Source organism: Microtus pennsylvanicus, chromosome 7 (assembly GCF_037038515.1).
Source record: "Microtus pennsylvanicus isolate mMicPen1 chromosome 7, mMicPen1.hap1, whole genome shotgun sequence".
NCBI lineage: Eukaryota > Metazoa > Chordata > Mammalia > Rodentia > Cricetidae > Microtus > Microtus pennsylvanicus.
The window spans coordinates 65,018,193-65,032,011 of NC_134585.1; the positions used below are offsets into that span (position 1 = coordinate 65,018,193).

The 13,819-nt window shown below is 42.6% G+C and overlaps 1 protein-coding gene across 1 annotated transcript in view; it reads right to left on the reverse strand.

The window, feature by feature from the left end:
• The window catches only part of Negr1 (neuronal growth regulator 1), a 690,101-nt gene that overhangs the window by 121,201 nt on the left and 555,081 nt on the right, over positions 1-13,819 (reverse strand). The window lies entirely within an intron of this gene.

Consider the following 13,819-nt stretch of genomic DNA (forward strand, 5'->3'; position numbering starts at 1 on the left):
ATATTATCACAGTAGAAGTGATGGAAAGAAGGCACGAGGCACTTCCGTACAGCTAAGCATGGTCATGCTCCTGAGATTGGAGAGTGCAGAGTTTACAAGTATTTACAAAGGAGGGGTGGAAAACTCCCCTCTTCCCTCTTTAGCAAGAAGCATAAAAACAACATCCGGACTGTTATGTCCTTCTTTGATCTTGGTGTAACCTTGGGAAGGGATGCTTGCTAATGGAATAGGAATGTGGAAATGGGAACTAGTAACTATATACTGTTATGTTATTCTTGTGTTGAGCTATCAGCTGTAGACTTCCATGCAGGAGGGACACAGAGCTGTGTTTTCTTCGGTCATTATTACTTTTGCATTTCATCGCTTGTGACTCTTGCTAATCTCAGGAAATGCCAATGTTTTAGAAAACTGGTCTAACATGTTCTTCACTGAATTTTAACTTCTCTGTCAGTTCTTTCCTAGCCTCACAGGATTTTAGTATTAATGAATAAAAATGATGAATTAGGTTCTGGAAAATCCCTGCCCTTCTGCTTTGCAATGATAGAATCTTAGTGGTAAAATAGAATATCCATAGTAATTTGTCTTTTATTTCTAGACCTTTGGTTTTGACATTGAGAGTCTTAAAATCATTTTAAAGAAGACAAATGTCAGAATTTTAAAGCTGTACAGGATCACCCATGAAGAAGCCTATGGCATGGGCACAACCTTCTGAGAGCTGTGCCTGCACGGGGTCCTCAGCCTCGCCCCTGTGCGGTGAGGTGCATGAGCGAGTTGGGAGGTGGTATGGGAAGGGGTGTCATTGGCACACGCAATGCTGTCATCAACATGGGGGACTTTAGTTCTTTAGTGTGCTCTCACAAACACATGCATACATATACTGGGAGATTATTTTCCCTCAGCATGGTAATTGGCCCGCTTTCCAGCTGATGTCTGATGTCATCTAAATTTGTAGCTCTGCTGCACTCTCTTCTATCTATAAACAACACTGAGGACAACAACAAGACCACATTGTATCTCATACCGCATTCATTACTGTGAAGTTGAAAGTGCTGACTCCACACTGACAATGCCAACAAGACCACATTGTATCTCATATCGCATTCATTACTGTGAAGTTGCAAGTGCTGACTCCACACTGACATTGACAACATGACCACATTGTATCTCATACCGCATTCATTACTGTGAGGTTGCAAGTGCTGACTCACTTGGGAGCCCTTTGCACCCATGTGGTTGTGCACAACTTGACCTCCTGCAGCCGTGGCTATCCGAGTCCAGGCTGCGTAGTGATTTGCTTGGCATTGCCTCGTTCACTAACTGAGCTTAGATGGTGACGTTAGCAGAGCCTTTCCTTTCCCCACCTTGGTGTGTCCACACAGGCATCTGCATTCTACTTAACTAACAAAGCAAAGCAAAAGAAACATCACAACAAACACCCTTTGGCCTACTTAAAAGTCCCTCTTGGTCTGGATCTGGCGACAGTTCACACTTGGCCAGAGAATTCTTTGGCTACCATAAACCGTAACTAAAATGATAAATGATCTTTATGGACTATTTGCTGAGAGACATAAATAACATTTATTAATCAGCTATATTCTTGTCATTATTAATCAGGGAATTCTTTAATCATAAGACAAGGTGTTATAAATCTACATATTGAGGTTCTCTCTTGATTCATTCAGGGTCAAAAGTATTGAGTTTTATTACATCACTCAGAGATGAAGCCTTTTGTGCTTAAGTGTCTTCGGAGGGCTTTTTGCCACATCCTATATCATTTGAAAGCAAGAAAGACTGCCCCCAACAATTACAGTATGGATTAGTGAGTAGACTCACAGCAGACTTCAAAAAAGTTGAAGAAGCATGCATTAGTAAAAGGTTACATAGCTCATTAAGTAATGTAACATTAATTAAATCACTCTTTGATCAGCATAAGAGTAATATAATTAATTTCACAAAAGAGTAAAATGACTGTTCCACTTTAAGTAGTGATCAATGAAGGCATGCACACCGCTAGACCAGTACCCGGCACACACCAGAGAATTGCCAGAGTGGGACAAAGATGAAGGCAGGGATGTTGTGCTGTGGGAGGGTGACAGCAGGAGATGTCTTAGGAGCCAAAGTATTAGAATATTCTAGCAATTATGTATTTCTATATGGCCACTCACAGTTTGAAAGCTCTTGATAGTATGTGAATAGACGTTTGGAATGTGAACATTTTCATAACATTGTTAAAAGCATCATTTCCTCCCAAGGTCATTCACTGCCTTCCTTCCTCCTGGAGCTAGGGCTACTGTACATTTAGTGAGAACCCTGCCGTGCTCAGGCCTCACAGGGTTTCTGTCATTCACTCCTATAGAGAAAATTTACAATGACACTGGAATGGAGAAGTCTATTTCTGGACAGGACCCCCAAAAACACAGGAAAGAAAGGAGAAATAGATTTTTATCAAACTAAGAACCTTCTGTCAGCAAAAGAAGCAACCAACAGAATGAAGAGACAACCCACAAATGAATGTGTTTGCAAACTACACTTGCAACAAAAATTAGTAGCTAGACTATATAAGGAGCTGGAAAGCAAACAGTGGACCACACTTCTAACAAGAGACTGATACGAACTTCCAAATCTTCACAAGCAGAAAGAAATGATGGTAGATACTGTTTTCAAAGGAAGACATCTAAATGGCCAAGAAGAATGTTGAAAAATACCCAGCATCACTAACCGCCAGGGGAATGAAAATCAAAACATAAAGATGTGCAAGGCCTCTCAGTGAGAATAGTTATTATCAAAGTGAGGAAGGCATTTCCGGAAGACGGCATGCTAGGAGCCCTCACACATAGTGAGGCAGTGACTTAGCAGTGTCACTGTGAAAAGACTTGTGAGTAACTTTACAGCAGCTTGTCTGGGAATGCGTGAAGCCATAGATTTCAGACCTAGAGATATGGAGGACAGAGACGGAGGGACGGAGGGAGGGAGAGAAGGCAGGGAGGGAGGGAGAGAGAAACAGGATCACTAAGTGCACATCTTAAATAAACTATACTGGTTTGCTGACTGTTGTTTCATCCTTTACAGCAAAGAAATGAATAGAAATTCCCACTGGCTCATAAACAGATCGGGAGAACATGTGTCATGTATGCAGCAGAATACAATCCACCTCTAAAAGGTGGAATCTGTCATCTGTGCTCACATGGGTGGACCTGGAGGTCATCATGCCGAGGCATGGGGAGTAGGGCAGTGGTCACCAGAGGCCTGGGGGAGTATGTGGCACAGAGTTCCAACAGTGGGTCTAAGTTATAGCCTAGGAGAAGCAAGAATTTACAGCAGGACCATAGGGATGATGTGTGGATTCCAGGACACCAGTGCAGAGTAACTGAAACTGACCACAGTGACAGCGGCAATGTGATGGGGGAGGCAAATACACTCAACCCAACCGAAACATCTATGTTATAAACACACATGACATTTATCAGGTAAAAGCACAGCCCCGAGGCATCAAAAGGCATAATTCAAGCCCACTTGGCTTTGGAAGAGTGCGTCTGCTCACTGTGACACTCTGACCACAAATTCCGGAGAGGAAGTGAATGGAGGGTTGCTATGGCGCTTGATTCTGCAGAGACTCCTGGGAGATTCTCTTGCTGCCATCACAGTAAAAACAATTGCAGTCTGCTTCTTGACCTACAACCTGCAAGGTGATATAGTGTCTCCACCTGTGTGATAATTGCACTGTCTTATTTTCCCACAGATTTTCTTTCTCCTAGATTTTGGCACATACTTGAAAGGACTGGAAGTCATTTTCTCTAAGTCAGAAAATATTCTCAGTGGAAGGAAAGTTTTATTCAATCCAAACAAACTAAAAAAAAATAAATCTGGCAAACAAAATACCCTTTGGGCAATCAGCTTCATGATGAAGTGAACGTTTTTGAAAAGTAATTCTGATCGCCCCCACCACCCTGAACTTATGAGAAAACCTCCTAACACATTCGAAATAAAACCTAGTCTCTTCTCAAATTGGCCATTTGCACTCTAGGGCCAACACTGTGAAAAATGCAGGGATTGCTTGGGTAATTCGATTGCTTGTGGGATCGATGCAGGTGTGAAGAAACCTGGTCAAAGGTGGGCCCTTAGGCTGTCACTTAACTCAGTTCAGGGTAAGTCAAGTCTGATTACATTTTCAGTGATGAAGCTTCCAAAAAGCAATTTTGAACTTGCCTATTCTGAGGCTGTTTGGTTCTCCTCAAATCTATACTGCTGGTTACAGAGGCAGTTGCCTACCTGCCTGTCTTCTTTGGAATTGATTGACTCTTGGGGTTGAGAGAAAATGAAAAAAACTAGAACAATGGGAAAGACCCTAAAAGTACCAAAAGTAAACAAACAAAAAAACCAAAATAGATGAAGCTTTGACGAATGGTATCAGAATGAGGGATATTTTCATCCTCACCTCATTTTTTTTTATTAATTTAAACAATGAGAATAAAGAGAAGGAATGTACTGGCAAAGAGAAATCTGGGGGAGAGTCTCATGAGGGCTTGACACAGTGACACACATTGATCTTGGTAAAGCAATCCTGTTTCTTCAGGTGTAGCTGGAAGGTGATTCTGTGTCAAAAACAGTGTCAGAGACGAGCACCAGCATGTGCCCTGCTCTCTGCACAGAGATAAACCCGCTCAACATATTCTTCCAGGTAAGCGAAGTTTGAAAAATGTTGCTCACGTCTCCTAAAACTTAAAGTAAGCCAAATTTGTGCTAACTCATACAACGCCAATGGATGCGTGGCTTAAGATTAATTTGTTTTTGTTTACACGCATGTGCGAGTTTGCTCACATGTGTGCCCGTGCCTGGAGAAGGAAGAAGGGGGCAGTGAGCCCCCTAGAACTGGAGCTGTAGGCTGCCATAAACACTGGGAACAAAATTCTTAAGAACCAGCGACACTCTTGACAGCTGAGCATCTATCCACTCTGACAATAGTTTTGGTACATTGCCCAGCACACATCCATCCATACGCTGCCACCCTCCTAAAGGACCATGAGGCTTAGAGAAAATACAGGAAATACAAATGTCACTGGAGTTGTAGCTGGTGGTTCATAAAGCATTGACCAGATTCCTGCTGGTTTCCAAGAACTATGCTGTTTGTTCTTCCTTTAAGAAGTTTCAGAAAACTGTAATTCCTTCCATGTGGCTGACAGAGACCTGCTTGGCTCTGGCAGGAATCTCGGTCTGCCTCACTAATTAGGCAGTTCCACATGTGTGTTAATTGGATTGAGTCTTTTACAAAATCAAAGGAAGGAAGGGTAGGAAGTGATCTAAAGCCATGTCTCTGAGCTAGGAGCTCGGTTGCTTCTTTGCATTAAAATTGTTCAACATTGAAGCTTGCTTTTTCTTTCAAAGGTAAAATTGGAAAAAATCCAAGCTATCTAAATGCTAGTGATAGCAAGGATGAAATGGCAATTTTTTGTTTGATGTATCACATCTCATTGAAGTGCACACTGGGCAGGTAGTTAACGTGTGTCTGTAGAGAAATTCCAATAGCACACTTTTGCATAAGGACGCCTCGGCCACGCTGACCACCCTAGCAGCTGGAGGTACTACAAACTCATGATGTTTTGGAGAAAGAGTGCCATGGATTACCACCACTGCTGCAGTAGTCTCCCCTTCCTGCCTTTATCTGGAAATTAAAAAGGTCTAAAGGGAAAACAAAAAGTGCAGCCAATTTCACTCCACTCTGTCTTTCTGAGGAATGTTTGATAATTATGTCATATACTAAGTAAAGTCGGGGTTTGGTTACAGCGGAACCGACAATGCTTTCGTTGGCATATATGCCTGGGTCTCTTAATAGGGAGCCACATTTCTATTTTCAGAGAAAATGAAAACACAGGGGTACAGGTTGAAAAGCTGTTTATCTGCCGCTTGCTGCATGTTGCCAAGGTCTTTAGGCCATGCTTCAGGTCTGGTCACAGCTGTTGGGAACATGGTGCATCTTGGGTTATGGTGGTGTGATACTCAGAGATCGTTCATAAATAATAAGAAAGAAATATGGCATTGTCCTCCAGAAGGACACCTGGAAATGCTTGGCTGTGGGAAGGGTCTGGTCATGCATTGACTGTGGACTCAAATGCTGTCATGGCTGCAGCCCTCATGTTCACAGGGGTGAACTTGGATCTCATTGTTCACAGGACTAGGGCTGTGTAAAACAACATAGAAAACAATTAGGTCCAAAGCAGGTCTTTTCAGAGACTGTAGGCCGGCAGAACATCCCAGCATCCTAGGGAACAGCATTCTCTGGAGAGAACGGAGCATTAAGGCTAGTGCTGAAGCTACCCTACAGACCCCGAAACTCACCACAGAATCTAACACATTCAAATGTAAAATATTTTCAGTCAATAAAAGTAATTTTGAGTTCACTGATAAAAACAGTATGGGAAATATTAGTATAAATATACCTTTAAAATAATCAATACATTCTACTCTTTCTCTCTAATGTTCAGTGTGCACAGCACCTTAGAGCATTGCACTTGATGAATGTGGAGATTCACATAGCCTTATCACTTATAAACGAGGAGACTGAGACCACATAGGTGAACACAAAGACCTCTTCAATGTAGGGCAGAATATCTCAACAGTGGACCTCTGGAATCTGGGTATATGGTATGAATAAAGTTTTGCTTTTTAAGGTTCTTAATTCCAATAAGTTTTCAGCCTTTCAAAATTCATGGATAATAGTGGCAAATATCAAAGTTCCTTCTCCCTCTCCCTCCCGACTCTTGGTCAACGCTGGGCAGCATGTGTTGTTCACAGCAGATTGAAATGCATTTGTCAAACTGCTTCTTAACCCAGAAGAAAAACAAAGGTAGAGTAATTAATCTCCTACAGCCCCTCTAATCAACCTGCCCACTCCCTCCACTCATTACAAGTGAATACTTACGTGCATGACTGACTTAATTAATAATTCTAATAAGGATGGTATCATAATTATATGCATTGGCGCATTAAGAAACAAAGTAAAGAACCAGCTTAGTTTGCTTGGATACCCAGAGAGACAAAGTCACAGCTATTCAGCTTATGCAGACTTTAATCTGTTTATTATTGTCCCTACATATTTGTATAATTTGTAACAAAAGTTGAAAAAGGAGGTGGATGTTTCATGCATACTTATTTTCTAATAGGTAGTGTGGAGGCTATTGAGAGTGTTCTGTTTACATTTATTATTTATTTTTGTGATATATGTGTTGTGTGCATGTGTGTACATGCCTGTGTGCAGGTGTGCATGTATGTTCTTGTTTATAGAGGTCAGAGGTTGACCTTAGGTGTCTTTCTTAGGTTTTATTTACACATCAAAATTTAACCGAGCCGTCTCTCAGCCTTGCTCTATTTAATTTTAGAACCCTTCATATAAACAAGGTATTCTTTCCTCTTTCATAGGTGAGATGTATAAGACTCAAAGATTGAGAGAACTGTCCCAAATCCTTCAGTTCAGATCTGCTTTACTCAAAGCATTGCATGCTCCACTTGGAGAGTGCGTGAGCTTTGGGTACTTATGTGTGAGCACTGGTTCATCTCCTTCAGTCTCTTCTGTGAAGCAAAAGGTTTGTTCTAGAGCACAAATTTTCAAATCCAATTCCTTGGAATTTCTTGCATTTTGGCAGGCTTCACTGTCCCGGTGCAGTGTGTGAGTGCAGGAAGGGAAAGCTCTCCCAGGCTTCATTCCACATCAACCAAACTAGCTCCAGTTCTCTTTGCTATACACCCTCGACACTGCGACCTTCAGCCAATGTTGGACCATAAGGGAGATGATGCCCCGTAATTCTATTAACAGTGCCAAGGTCTGTAATACCATGGTTGTCATAGCATCACCACAGTAATGCAGTCTCACTGGCTTTTAGTGGAACGGATGGAAAGGACCCTGTTGCAGAGTGACATGCAAGTGTCACAGTATAATGGCAAATGCCATATAATCCTTGAGAATGTTAATGAATGACTATGCTTCGTGCTCTCTCCCCATTAAAAGTGCAATGCGTATTGGTGTCAGGCCTGTATGTGCGTCTATGCACCATGTGCATGCAGTGTCCACAGAGGTCAGAAGAGACTTTTGGGTCCTCTGAGAATGAGGTTATTGATGGTTGTGACTTATCATGTGGGTGCTGGGTCCTCTGCAAGAGCAGACAGTGTCTTTTTTTTGTTAGATTTATTTATTTATTTATTTTTTATCGAAAAAAATTTCTGCCTCCTCCCAGCCTCCCATTTCATTCCCCCTCCTCCCACTCCTCTCCCCCTCCCCCACTCCTCTCTCCCTCCCTCTCCAGTTCAAAGAGCAGTCAGGGTTCCCTGCCCTGTAGAAAATCCAAGGTCCTCCCTGCTCCATCCAGGTCTAGGAAGGTGAGCACCCAAACTGGCTAGGCTCCCACAAAGCCAGAACATGAAGTAGGATCAAAACACTGTCAGCTACTCCTGGATTCCCACAGAAATTGCTCTAGAGAAACCGCTAACCACAGTGGCTCATCATCAGCCTTCCTCTGGTCTGAGCGGTAGACAGCTTGGCTGCCCCTGGTTTTCCACGGTTCTCCTCTACCTGGTGCTTCTACCCGCTGTTCTCGCTTCACGGGGATGTTTGGATAGCTTTCCTTCATGTAGTTCAGTGCCCATGTGTTTATGAGCAATCTGACCTGTTCTCATCTCTAAATCTTCACCCTGTTTCAATATCTTCCAGAATGTTTCTCTCTGAAACTCTAGTCCAACTGACTATATGAAGTTATCTCAAACTAAAATGTCTGAAAATGAACTCCTCATCTTCCCAAGTGCTAAAGTGACAGTCCTCTATCAATTCTCTGCTGCTGGTTAATGTCACCTACACTGACAGCCGGGAGTTGGCTAAAGCCCTGCTCCCTACCGTTTCTAGTCTCAGCAGACTTGGCTACGACCTCCCACCTCTCCATTATCTCTCAGTTTGCATTGTTGACAACTTTGTTCTGCTTTACTTTTCTTTACCCACATTATTTAAAGTTTCTGCATGGCTTTAGAACTCACACCGTTTAACGAAGTCTTTCATACAATCTGCTTATATAATTCCTTTCTTGCAACTATCCAATGACTCCAAGCATAATGTTAAAGCGCCTATGCGAGCCTGTCCTGGCACTTGTCAGCTAGTCCAGGTGTTCTTCACAGCCTCATTGTTCTTACTCTTCACCGCAGTGTCTGGAAAGCACCGGCATGCTCTCTACTGGGTCCGGTTGTTCCATCCTCCCCACCATCACATGAGCTGTTCCTCTTGACTCTCTCTTCAAGATCAACCGAGTTATGCCCCTAGCTCTGGATCACAGACTCCTGTCGGGTCTCCAGTCATCAAATTATCATTTGGGCCATTGTACTCCATGTTTGTGATTATTGTTAAGTGAACTTTTGAAAATTCTGCCTTGGGGAAGGAGAAAATGATAGCTCAGATGGTGTTTTGAGCTGTATAGTGGTTGCTTAAAATTCAAATAGTGATCCCAGCTTCTCTAGGGGGACAGTCCCTTCAGGGCCCTTGAGACCGGATTAGGAGCCCATTCTCTACTCCAAGGCGGCAATGTTGAGTGTTCTGCACTGGACTCACTTACTCTCCTGGTTCTCTACTCTCACTTGTCTGAACTCCTGCGGTGGACACTATCAATATTACCTTAAGCGGAAAGTATACTCCACTTTCTCCAACACGTGGCTTCTGGCTTTGAACACTGCAGGCTGTCAACACATGTATTTGAAAGTGGTTGCCAACACTCATCCATTGCTGGTGGGAATGCAAATTTGTGCAACCACTTTGGAAAGCAGTGTGGTGGTTTCTCAGGAAATTCGGGATCAACCTACCTCTGGACCCAGCAATACCACTTTTGGGAATATACCTAAGAGAGGCCCTATCATACAACAAAAGTATATGCTCAACTATGTTCATAGCAGCATTGTTTGTAATAGCCAGAACCTGGAAACAACCTAGATGCCCTTCAATGGAAGAATGGATGAAGAAAGTATGGAATATATACATATTAGAGTACTACTCAGCAGTAAAAAACAAGGACTTCTGGAATTTGGCATGCAAATGGACAGAAATAGAAAACACTATCCTGAGTGAGGTAAGCCAGACCCAAAAAGAGGAACATGGGATGTACTCATTCATAATTGGTTTCTAGCCATAAATAAAGGACATTGAGCTTATAATTCATGTTCCTAGAGAAGCTAAATAAGAAGGTGAACCCAAAGAAAAACATATAGGCATTCTCCTGGATATTAACCCTCATCAGGCAATGAAAGGAGACAGAGACAGAGGCCCATGTTGGAGCACTGGACTGAAATCCCAAGGTCCAAATCAGGAGCAAAAGGAGAGAGAGCACGAGCAAGGAACTCAGGACCGCGAGGGGTGCACCCTCACACTGAGACAATGGGGATGTTCTATTGGGAACTCACCAAGGCCAGCTGGCCTGGGTCTGAAAAAGCATGGGATAAAACCGGACTCGCTGAACATAGTGGACAATGAGGACTACTGAGAACTCAAGAACAATGGCACTGGGTTTTGACCCTACTGCATGTACTGGCTTTGTGGGAGCCTAGGCAGTTTGGATGCTCACCTTACTAGACCTGAATGGAGGTGGGTGGTCCTTGGACTTCCCATAGGGCAGGGAACCCTGATTGCTCTTTGGGCTGACGAGGAAGGGAGACTTGATTGGGGGAGAGGGGGAAATGGGAGGGGGTGGTGGGGAGGAGGCAGAAATCTTAAATAAATAAATAAAATAATAATAATAAAAAAAGAAAGTAGTTGCCATAACTGAATCAGTCACATGAGAGCCACATCTTCACACTTTGAAAATCCCAGATGCCTGAACTGTTGTGCTGTGGACTGGTCATTTAATGATGATTTAACGTCCACAAATCCTCATCACTGCATTAAGAGAGCATGAAGCAAGCTTACGACAAGCTAGATTTAGGAGATTATCTCAAGCCTACTTTCCTCCACCTTCCACACAAGTGGATTGTTTACTAGAGAAGCCCTCGGGCAAGCAGTAGGTAGACAGCTGTCAGATGAAGTCGTTTATCGCCAGGATGTCATAGTGTTCTTTCAGATGCACTGAACTTAGCGTTTGTATATATGATGATACAGTAAACAGTGACTACCCCCTGTGTTCCAGGCAAGGGACTCTAAAGACATTATCTAAATTCCTACCCTGTGAGGTGGGAACTATGATTGTTCTCAATTTAAAAATGAGTTAACTAAGGATCTGAAACCCCTGTAACTTACACAGAGCCACACATATCCGATGTGTAATAAAACTTAGACTTGAATAAAATCTGTTTGACTCCCAGGATATAACACACATGCACACATTCACACATATTCTGTTCCTGTTGAAAGCAGTGAGATCCCAGATCCTGAATTTCTTGTAATCCCCTGATCTGAGTGCCTACAGCTGCTCTGAGCACCAGACCTTCAGGAGTTCCTGATGGCAGGAGAGTGGTTTCTGGTGGGTTTGCCTGGGGCGTGGCTATCTCTATATAATCAGCCCCTGAACACAATAAAAGAGGAATTTTTGGGGAATTCAAGGATGACCTGTGTCGCTGTCTCTCTGTGTGTGTTTGTGTATTTTAACCTCCAGCCCCTTGCCTGAAGCTTGGGAACTGGGTGCCAGCGCACAGAGCACAGACGCAGGGGCGCGGTGCGCAGCATGTTCCTCCCTCCATCCCCCTCCCTTACAGATGTTCATGACCCAGTGCACTGGCTTTCCTCCTACATAGTCTGCTCTATGACTCACCCTGAACTTACAACTTGTCCTGTATCTCTTTGATGATCTGGAAAATGAGAGATTTTATAAACCAAAAGTAGACTGAAACAGTCTCAGGGTTTATCCTAAAGACTACAGACAGTAGCTGACTAAACCTATACACAGAGATTATTTTTAAACTATGTTTAAAGTGACCATGATTATCTTCCATTCTGTGGGTGGTTTTCTATTCTTAGATTTAGGTAGCAGGGTAGCATGACTCAGAGCTTGAGTCTGAGAGGCAGACAGCAAGGACTCAAGCTTTAACTTCATCATGGTTGAATCTGACAACCTTGGCCACCTAATATACTCTTTCTAAGTTTCCTTATCTGCAAAGAGGAGCTTGGAGAACCCCGGCTTTGAGTTGTGTGAGGATTAAATGGACAAATTCCTGTATGAAGTTAGGAAAGAATCTGGCGGGGGCCAGAGTACTAATAAATGTCGTGGGTTGGTATCTCCAGAGGCTAAGGAGGAAGCCTACAGCTGAACAGCTGCTCATCCGTTCGTTTCCTTACTCGGTGCTTAATTTCTTTCTTCATTAAAAATTCACTAATTATCTAATAAATAGTAGGCACTGTGCTTGATGATACGGCAGCCAAAGTGATGATGGGACAACGATGCCGTTTAAAAGACCACAGGGTTCAACAAAAACATACAAAAATGTGTAAAAATAACTATAGCGGTTGGAGGTGTTGCTTCCTAGGATGTGGGAATCATGGATTCAATCTTTATTCCCACCAAAATGAAACAAAACTTGAAACAAGAACAACAATTATAGCACAGAATAGAAATGCTTAGTGCAGAAGAGGTTCAGATATCGCAGGGAAGACTTCTACAGACAGAGTCACATCATCAACTTCCAGAACCTGCTCACAGCTACAGAGCAAGTCTGTCCTTTCTGTCTTTATTAACAAATTATTAGAAACATGTTTATGGTTAGGAGTGAGAGGTGTGTGTGTGTGTGTGTGTGTGTGAGAGAGAGAGAGAGAGAGAGAGAGAGAGAGAGAGAGAGAGAGAGAAGAGAGAGAGAGAGAGAGAGAGAGAGAGAGGAGAGATATTGATTCTAGCCTCATTTCCATATTTGAAGCACTTTTTAAAGTTACATACATTTAAATAAGTGACATTTGTTCCTAATTTGTCAGCATTATTATTACTTTGTTTTTAAAAATAGGCTGTGATTTACAAATTTTGGTAGCTAGTTAATGTGCTGTTAACCCTCAAATTTTCTTTGCTTTTAAAATTCACTTATTCTTTCAGTCTTTTGAGTATTTGAGCCATATAAAATGTTTACAATATGCCACAGGAGTGTGACGGTTTACATTAAATCAGGACTCAAATGGCTCCTGATATTTTGTTACTAATCATGACACTATAAAAATTGTCCTCAGGAGAAAAACCTAGGAAGGATTTTACATGTCAGAGAATGTTTTCCTCTCAAAATCAGTGCTAAGAAATATTAGGAAGTACTGGGCTCACAAATCATAACGCAAGAACACTTCAATGTGGTTCTAAGTGAGATGGAACATCTTTATCCCCTTTTGGTTTCTACAAAGGCGGAATGTCCCTGCCTGTGGTTTTCCTGGGTGAATTGTCACGACAGGCTAACATAAGTGTGTGTGCCATGCTACAGTAAGAAAGCTGACTTTGGAAGGAGAGAAATTCAGATAACCTTGTGGAGCCGAGGAAGCCGTGGGTCTGCATTCTGCTATGAATATTTTGAAAATGACTCAATTTTAAAATGAGTGGTATTTTATGGCTGTAACGGCTTGTAAGTCACGCAGGTTCCAAAAGCTACTAATCACAATTGCTGAGAAGAGCATTAGTGGAGTTTTTGCCCTCCTGCTGGTCCCCAGGCTTGCTGCTCATTCACTTCTAGTCCCTGAGATGCATTAGTGTGAGCTCTAAAGACAGGCAGACGCCTTAAGGGCAGATACACTAATATAGTTTCAAAGTATCCCTTCCTTTCATCTGCTACCTTATGGAGAAAATGGAGCATGCCCAAAGGTGCTCATGTCTGCTTTTTCAGTCTTTGGAACAGAAGCCTCTGA